Here is a 10631-nt window from a genome sequence, read left to right on the forward strand (position 1 = left end):
GAGTTCATAGAATTTACCCTATGCTTTGAATAATAATAGAGCAACTTTCGGGCAAAATGAAAATTTTCATCAGATGCAATACGCTAAATACATTAAGGAACCTTACAATAACCTGTGGTTGGTAAGTGTGTATCCTGTTGCAAGACTAATGTCCGTCTCTATCAATTATACCCTCTTTTGGTGTATCTGTTTAAATTTGCCTGCATTTATTGCTGTCCATCCTTGCTGTTGAACATGTAACGTGCAGGGGGTCCTACACGCCAGATGGTACTTTGTGTACCCGTAGATCCGTACCAGGGTTACTTCCCTGGATTTGTTGTGTATCGTTGGCTAACTCTTACAAATAGTAACGTGTTTCCTTAACTAATTCAACCTTAGATATAAAAGCCTAACAACAAGTAACAAAAGATAACTTCCGGTAAGTATACAAAATGAAACCCTTAACCTAACAATGGAGTATAACACAAAGGACGCTTAATTGGAGCTATGACTTAACCTTACTTCAAAAGTTGATATATGACTATAACCTATTTGCCTTACAGTACTTTAGTTCTTTGATTCAAAGGTAATATGGAATTATGGTTTCCAGTGCGCCCCTGGTCCTTATTCAGGGCCAAGGTGTCACTGGTCCAAAGGGACAGTGTCACGTCGTCACCTTAATTATATACCACAGGACAATATGTCACCACCTTATTCAGATAGTACAATTGGCTCTTGCTTATAAAAGTTTAACCAAAGGTCCTTGGTAAGCTACTTCTTATTCAGAAATAGTTATAATTACCTTTTCTTAAGTCTTCACTGTGGGAGCTCTGACGATCGAACTGATTAACGTTGCGAGAAACTCTACTTATATACTAGAATAATCTCTAACCAAAATGCATATAATCTCTAAACAAAAATAAATATATTCCGTATTACTGTTACGTTTTAATGTAACTCCTATAGTAATTTAATATCAAGCACTTAATTTTCAACTAGAAGGGATCGGAACCAGTACCAAAACTTCGGAAATCGTTTTCCGTAATACAACCGTAATTAACGTACTTCATTAAGAAACGAAAGTGAAAGGATTTAAACATTTGCCGACTTCCTAACAGATAAACTTAAAACTTCTTAACATAATTAAGGTAACTGAATAATTTTCGTCACATTACCCACGCCTCAAAAGAAATGCGCCCCGCATTTACAATACTCGAGCTAAATCGTCGATCTCTGGCCCTTTTTCAGACCTAAACTCTATCAACTATCTATTCGACAGTAACCACTGAGCATGTTCTCAAAATGCAAAGTACTCTTCATGGTACTAGACAAAATTAACCGAACAAAATAAATGTTCACCTTATCAGCTCGTAGACAATACATCTACCATATGCTCAGATTTCAACCAGCTCCTACAAATACTACTACCAATGGGTAATGGATTCCTAACAAAACTACTTAACTTAATACCCTTACTTTATGAAATCTAAATACTAAAAGCATGTATCAATTTAAACTGTCACTGGAAACTTAATCTTCCGAAATAATCCAGGTTGCAAAATTTAGCCTATGTAGCGGCCCCTAGGAGCCTACTCTTAACGAACTCTACAACGGGATCTTTAACGTGCACAGGACGTGACATTTCCTGTACACGGGGCATCGGATTTAACGTCCCCAGTCCGACCGGACGGTCATACAATAAAATGAAAACAAAACACAATAATAAGATCGGGTATCTTTTACCATATAGTACACTTAATCAAACAAATCAAATCAAACAATGTGTCCTCTCACAGTCTGATAACTAAATATTCAAACGTTCAAAACTTATAGCTGACTTCGTCCACATGCTCTGGCACAAAGTAACGATATCCAGCCTCCTTGGCTTCCATGTGGAATGTATGCACACACACATTGTATAATTATTACTCAATTGTCCCAAGTTTCTTCTGTGGTCTCCTCCACCTTTACTCCTTCCTCATACCAGGTTCTAACGGTCCTTTTAAGATGGTGATGAGCAATTACACCAGGGGTTTGGGTTTCAACCGTCCTCTTGGCAGGAACAACCAGACCACATGTCGGCTGAAGAAACACGCCACCTCCAAGCGACGAAGTTAAACGTGTTTGTGCCACTGGACTTGTGAATAATACGGTGAAGTAATAGAAGCAGCCACTAACAAATTACTTCTAACTGCGGTAGCAGTAGTCCTTGGAACCTTAACCGGTACCACACCATCTGCTAGGCGTTCCATAAGCTGCCTCGTCTTGGTCGAGCCAAACACTGGCAGAGGTTTAGTTGGCTTCCTCACTGGTGCCATCTCCGGACTTGTTGCGACCTCTGGAGTGACTGACGTTATATCAACGCAAGATGACCCAGTCGGTCTCTGGCTAAATGGAATTTCATCGGAATCAGTATCACTTTCAGCTACTGTAGATTTCTGGTGTTTTCTCTTGCTGTGTCTCCTAAGATCTCTTTCCAGGAGGGCTGCATAGGTGCACGCCGGTTCTTTGCAGATGAAAGATGTTGATACCCGCTTTTCCTCACAACATGTAATTATATGATCACTGATTCTAGCTCTCCTGTTTTCTCAGGACTTTGTTCGTCAATAAGGTTCCCCCCCCCTTAGTATTTGTTGGGGACAAGGGCGCATCCTATCGACATGTATTACTTGACCCGCTCCCTTACGCCCACAATTGACAGTGTATGTGACACTTGAGTTTATCTTAATCACCTTATATGGACCACGCCATTGGTTAGTGAACTTTGGTGACAAACCCGGGGTTCTAAGGGGAAAGTATACATAAACCATGTTGCCAGGTTCAAATTTAGCCCAACTGACATTTTTGTCATGGTTTTTCTTTTGTCTTAACATTTGACCAGAGACATGTCTCTGAACAATCTGATGTGCCTCTTCCATGTGTTCTTGTAATTCCCATGCCCACTGATTCTGGGGTATTGCCTTAACTTGGGATGGTAACTTATATATTAAGTCTAGAGGGGTAGACACTTCCCTTCCTAACATTAATCTATTGGGAGTGTAACCAGTGGTCTCATGTTGAGAGGACCTATAAGCCATCATGACATAAGGTAGTAATACGTCCCAATTGGAGTGATACTCATTTACATACCCCGTGAGCATGGTAGCAAGAGTTTTATTGAATCGTTCAACCATCCCGTCAGATTTCGGGTGATAAGGAGTCGTCCGGGTCTTTTCTATCTGAAGCAACTTGCATATTTCCTTAAACAAGTGGCTCTCGAATTGACTACCTTGATCGGAATGGATAATAGTTGGTACCCCAAACCTAGAAATAACCTCAGTCATAAGAATGTTTGCAACTGTTGTTGCCTCCATGTTGGGCATGGGATGACTCTCTGTCCACTTAGTATAATAGTCACTTATTACTAAGATATATTTGTTGCCTTTTTCACTTGCTGGGAGTTCCCCAAGGATATCCACAGCAATTCTCTCCATGGGATAACCTGACTCTTTAACTTGCATTGGGGCCTTTCTCTTAGGAATTGGTTTCTTTCTCTTATTACATATTGAACAACCAGCAATGTAACTCCAAGTATCACCTCTAACACCTGGCCAATAAAATTTTTCCTTAATCCTAGCCAAAGTTTTCTTAATGCCCAAATGAGCAGCTGTCTTATTATCATGAGCAAACTCAAGAATTTTACGTCTTTCCTTCATTGGTATGACAACTTGTTTCAAATTAGTTTCCGGGTCTTCCCTAAACAATATACCATCTTGAACCGTCATAACATTCCATTGGGACCAAAGGGACTTAACAACATAACTGTGTTTGCCGGTTTGTGAATATGAAGGTTTTGAGCCAGTATTCAACCATCCTATGACAGTCTGCAAGTCCTTGTCTGTTTCTTGCAATTGTCTTATATCTAGCTCAAGATCACTGTCCTGGCCCCCCTGAAATTGTACCATATTGACTAAGCCAGCTGCTTCCCAGTTCTCAACAAAGCCAAACTGCTTACAAGGAATACGACTCAAAGCATCGGCATTGCGATGTTGGGTACCTGGTCTATGTTTAATAACCATATCGTATGAACTTATAACTTCCAGCCAACGGGCTAGTTGACCCTCTGGGTTTTTGAATCTAATGGGCCATTGTAATGAGCTGTGATCTGACCTTATAATAAACCGCCTACCGTACAAGAAATGCCGAAAATGTTTAACAAAATGGACCACGGCTAGTAGTTCCTGTCTTGTAACACAATACCGGCGCTCTGTTTTTGAAAGGGTCCGAATCCCATATGCAATAACATGTTCCTCACCATCAATAACCTGTGATAAAACACCACCTATCGCTCTGTTACTTGCATCCGTATCAAGAATAAATGTTTGGGAGAAGTCGGGATGACTGAGGACTGGGGCACTGACTAATTTGCCTTTCAGCTTTTCAAAGGCCTCCTGACTATCATTTGTCCACAGAAATTCGCGACCCTTTTCGGTCATTTGGTGTAAGCTCTTAGCCGTATCTGAGAAATTTATTATGTACCGGCGATAATAACTACACAAACCCAAGAAGGATCTGAGCTCTGTCACGTTCTGGGGTACTGGCCATTCCTTTATACACTTAATTTTATCGGGGTCGGTAGCAACACCCGATTCTGAAACAACATGTCCGAGAAAAGTAACCTTTTTAGCAAACAAATGACACTTTTTGGGTTTGAGTTTAAGCCCTGCCCCTTGTAACTTTACAAAAACCTTGCGTAAATTATGTATCATTTCGTCAAAATTCTTAGCCATAACTATGATGTCATCTAGATATGTGAGACAAATGTCCCATTGGAGCCCTGCCATAACATTCTCCATTAGACGCTCAAAGGTGGCAGGGGCGTTTACCAGACCAAATGGCATACAGCGAAACTGATAAAGACCCTTCCGTGTGGCAAAGGCTGTCTTAGGGCGATCTGATGGCTCTACTTCTACCTGCCAATACCCAGAACATAAATCCAAAGTTGAAAACCACTTGTTTCCTGACAACTGCTCCAGCGAATCATCAATTCGGGGCAAAGGATACGCGTCTTTGATAGTACATGCGTTTAACTGTCTATAGTCTACGCAAAACCTAGTGGTCCAATCTTTCTTTCTCACCAAAACTATTCCGGAGGACCATGGTCCTTCCGAGGGCTCAATAATGTTTCTTTCCAACATATCGTTAATATGTTGATCTACCTCTTCCCTAAGACCTATTGGGATGCGCCGTGGTGGCTGCTTTATTGGCCTTGCAGCACCAGTGTCAATTCTGTGTTTCACAATATTTGTTTGTCCAAGATCCGAATCTGAAGCGGCAAAAAGATGCTTAAATTCCAATAACAACTCTGTGACCTTGTCTTTTTGTCCATGTCAAAGATTCTCACTAGACCTATCTAATAATTTTTCCAATTCATTATTAAGAGCATAATCCTTGTGATTGTCTACCTGACTAACCACTTCCGCTCCACTGAGATTTCCGACCACAGTACCGACATTTAATACTTGGACACTGTCACTTATATTAAACAGCCTAACAGGAACTGATTCATCAGACATTACAACAGACTTCCCTACAAGAGCCTTTCCTCTATCAAGAAATTCTTCACTAGGTTCAATAATGCCAGTCACCTGAACAGCTGAATCATAGTTCAGTACTTCACCCTGGATTACTACTTCGGACCTTGGGGCTATGATAACTTTATCTTTGACTGCCACCCGATAAACACCTAACTTTCCCTGTAGTAACAAAGGTATATGTTGATTATCCCTTTCCATTACTTTATTTCCTAAATCAACTTTACAACCGTTTGTTTGCAGAAAATCTAGTCCAAGAATACCTTCCACTGACAAACCTGCTATGACACCTTCAATGACAGTGTGAAAACTACCAAGCTTAAGAGAAAACAGTGCCTTACCAATGATTTTTAAAGACTCTCCATTAGCTGCTATTATTTCCTGGGTGACCTGCCCTACACTTGGCCTATTGCGGGACTTCAATTTCTCAAAAAGGGTATCCGACACCAAACTAACCGTAGCTCCTGTATCAATAAGAAACTTGGCAGGGATTCCATTTATAATTAACTCTACATAGAGCCCTGCCTCATTGTTAAGAGTATTTGAGCCGAGGTACAAAGATTTACGTTTCCACTACGGTTGTTCGTACGCCTAACCGAAGGTCCTGGTGATCCTTGGTTGTTCTGTCTCCTATTTCTAGGAGCATTACAATTTCTAGCCATGTGGCCGGGTTTACCACAATTATAGCAAAGACATTTTGACCTATCAACTGGCCCAGACATGTTGGCTTTATTCTTAAATTCATCTAACTCTTTACGCATATTTGCCAATTGGTCATTAAATGCTGCTAACATGCCCTCTATTTTATCCGACAACCTATCATGAGTCTCCGACTCTCTAACCACATGTTCATTATTGTCTACAACTCTTAAATGGGCTTTCCCTACTTCAAATTGCTTTTCTGCCTTGTAAAACGTTTCTAACTCTACAGCTAAACATTTTGCGGAATTAAGGTCAGGGGGCCGTGATTGTTTTATTTTTATACGCATTTCCGTATTAATCAATGCATCCAAAAAGTGTTCTTTAGCCAATGTTTCTTTGACTTCTCCTGGGGCAGTGGGGTACGCCTTATTCACCAGCCGGCGTATCGTTTGTCCTAACTCAGGAAGCGTCTCTGAAGCCCTCTGCTTCCTTTCTTTCAATTGTACCCGGTACAACTCTGACTGATTTGGGGGAGCAAACCTCTCTTCTAGAGATCGAACCAACTGGTCAAAATGACTTTTCTTGTCATCTGATAAATCCCCAAGAACACCTTGAGCTTGACCTCTAAGGGAAGCCGCTAAGTACAACCCTTTCTCTAGGTTATCCCAACCGTTAATAGAGGAACAAGCCTCAAAATGTGACCGGTAGTCATTCCAATCACCTGACCCATCGTACGTTGCAACCTTAATATCTCTACGCTTACTCATGCTTGTCCCTGGGGCTTTCCCTGGTGACCTCTTATCGGACAAGTTGACAGGGTTTTCCTTAACAATTTGAATGTCATGAGGTTTCAACGGATTTGAGACTTCTATATCTTTGAAGACCTTTGGCCTTGCGCCAATACCTATATGATGTGGACCAACTGGGGTACTATGGATCGGGGTTGTTTTGTCAACTGACGTTTTGTCATTACGCTGCGTAGTAATAATCCCTGAGTCACTTGCAAACCCGGGAATGGGTGTAGAATGTGAATGACGACTCCTTGACAATGTGTCCTGAAGATCTTTTTCAAGCCTAGATAATTGGGCAGATAAATTTTCGGCTTTATCCATATTTATAAAAAAAAATGATGTCCGACTATACTGACTGATATTTCCAACTAACCAACTATACAGCGAACAAATCCCACCGCTGCCACCAAATTCTGTAACGTGCAGGGGGTCCTACACGCCAGATGGTACTTTGTGTACCCGTAGATCCGTACCAGGGTTACTTCCCTGGATATGTTGTGTATCGTTGGCTAACTCTTACAAATGGTAACGTGTTTCCTTAACTAATTCAACCTTAGATATAAAAGCCTAACAACAAGTAACAAAAGATTACTTCCGGTAAGTATACAAAATGAAACCCTTAACCTAACAATAGAGTATAACACAAAGGACGCTTAATTGGAGCTATGACTTAACCTTACTTCAAAAGTTGATATATGACTTTAACCTATTTGCCTTACAGTACTTTAGTTCTTTGATTCAAAGGTAATATGGAATTATGGTTTCCAGTGCGCCCCTGGTCCTTATTCAGGGCCAAGGTGTCACTGGTCCAAAGGGACAGTGTCACGTCGTCACCTTAATTATATACCACAGGACAATATGTCACCACCTTATTCAGATAGTACAATTGGCTCTTGCTTATAAAAGTTTAACCAAAGGTCCTTGGTAAGCTACTTCTTATTCAGAAATAGTTATAATTACCTTTTCTTAAGTCTTCACTGTGGGAGCTCTGACGATCGAACTGATTAACGTTGCGAGAAACTACTTATATACTAGAATAATCTCTAACCAAAATGCATATAATCTCTAAACAAAAATAAATATATTCCGTATTACTGTTACGTTTTAATGTAACTCCTATAGTAATTTAATATCAAGCACTTAATTTTCAACTAGAAGGGATCGGAACCAGTACCAAAACTTCGGAAATCGTTTTCCGTAATACAACCGTAATTAACGTACTTCATTAAGAAACGAAAGTGAAAGGATTTAAACATTTGCCGACTTCCTAACAGATAAACTTAAAACTTCTTAACATAATTAAGGTAACTGAATAATTTTCGTCACAAACATACTCATTTGATTTATTTTTTAAAATGTTCTCTTCATATATCAACCACATGGCACCAACTAATCTATCAATTATTTAGGATTTAAAAAATATATCGAGCTTGTTACCTAAAATGAGGAAATATATTTTTTAGTATGTAAAAACTGAAGAAACAGTAAAAACTAACCCCTTCCATTTTTATCGCACGCTCCGGGTGAGGTTACCCACAAAGTGTTTCCATTTCGACAGTAAATCCATTCATTTCTGTTCTCTTCATCTAAACAGCCACAGGTTCCATAAGGTAGAGATTTGCACATTACCTTGCATCCGTCATTATCTAATACCAAACGGGTGTTATCCTCGCATGATCTTTCCTGTAACAGATCTGTGAATGCAAAATGTCAAATTCAAAGGATTTAGTACATATATATAATATTGATTAACAACTTTTTTTAAACATCTTTTCATTGAACCTTAAAATCCGAATGAACAAAACAATATAGTAACAGGCAAATCAAACACTACCAAAAAGAATTCAATAAATACATTTCGCCATTGTGTTATTGTGCTTTGGTCATTTTCTGTATTCTTGTCTTTCATTTTTGCTTATGTGCTTTGTCTATATGCAATTTTGATTTTTTTTTTTGACATATTTGTTTGTTTTTGAAGTGATTAAGATTATAACACAATGTTGACTTATGTACCACCATTTTGACATTTTTACCTTTTATGTCTGTTTGTATTGTTCACACATTGTTTTCAATATAAAGGATTTTTTTGCGACTGTCCTACAAGTGAGAAGTCTAGCTAGCTATAAAACCAGGTTTAGTCCACTTTTTTTCTACACAAGGAAATGCCTATATCAAGTCAGAAATTTGACAGTTGTTTTCCATTCGTTTGATGTGTTTGAGCTGGAAATCACATATATCATTTCTGTTTGTTTTGGGAGTGTTGTCTTATTAAGCCTTTTATAGTTACATATGATGTATGTTTCATTATAATACGTTATGCTGATAGGCTAACTGCACATCTCGCGTATTCCTTAACCAACTTCATTACACAATAAAATATATCATTCATGATGACACGAGGTCCCACAATAAAGTGCACAGGCAAATTAAATAAAAATTTAATAAAAATCGTGTTTTCATGATCTCAGCTAAAAAATGTAATTATAAGTATTGAATGTTTCTTTTTGTAACTTCACAGGGTTGTAAAAGCGTTGATCGTGCGCACATTTTCGTACAAAATGTACTTCGGTTAACGCTTTCACATCCCAATGAAGTTCCAAAAAGAAGCATTCAATTCTTAAATAAAATATCCCTGAAATTCAATTATGAAAAGCGTTTAATTGAAATGCGATGACTCAAGCTCCTTGATTGCGGAAGCTCGTGTATCTTAATAACCGCATGGTGACCTATGCATGACTTTTTTCATTGACTTTATTATATTTTTGGCTGTTGTCTCATCAAACTAGTCCAAAAAAAAAAAACGAGATCTCAGTACATTATTATTCATGTTATTAGAAGGTACGGAAACATTGGAAATGTCACGCCGCATATCGCGGGATTTCATATTTTTTCATTCGTACCATTTGTTACTCAAAGATTTGTAAATTATGCTACAAACAGCATTGATAATATATTCAAGACACTTTCATTTCCGTTTTAACCAGAAAGACAATTTCGTAATGAAAATTCTTGCGAATCATTTTATGAAACTGTTTTGAGTATCAGACTATCATAAATACACAATAATTCTTAAACGCTTGCCTCTTTTCCTTGTAAACATGTGACAACGTGCGTCCCTGAGATCCAGGACCTGTGTACCATCCTGAATGGAACAGCATGCTGAATCCATACCAGCACATCTCTTGTCAACTGGTCCCATTGATACAGTTCCTAACGCCAGAGCAAACAGCAATATACTGGCAAGCATTGTAATTCTTTAGTTTATCCTACAATTTACATTTAATTTATTAATTTTTTACTGTGTTTTACTGTACAGCTGCAATGCTTGTCAACAAATACATAATATTTCTGAAATTCTAAAGTAATCCTATATGGATGAGCAGGTCATTTTAGGAAAATTTTGCTGGCCTGGTTACTATTCGTCGTGGTATTAATTTCTTTCGGAATATGTTATATTGTTTGCGTAATTTTCGACATATGCAAAGGACAGTGAAACCCTCCATTTTCACACCAGAGCTCTCATAAAAATGTGTTCTTTAAGGTTTTATCAACATTATGATTTGTTTCTAAACAGATTAAAAAATTATAAACATCTAAATAAAACAAAAAAACACAATTATGACAGATTTTAGCTGAGTATTTATCC

The sequence above is a fragment of the Mytilus galloprovincialis genome, unplaced genomic scaffold, assembly GCF_965363235.1.
Source record: "Mytilus galloprovincialis unplaced genomic scaffold, xbMytGall1.hap1.1 HAP1_SCAFFOLD_274, whole genome shotgun sequence".
Classification (NCBI taxonomy): Eukaryota; Metazoa; Mollusca; class Bivalvia; order Mytilida; family Mytilidae; genus Mytilus; species Mytilus galloprovincialis.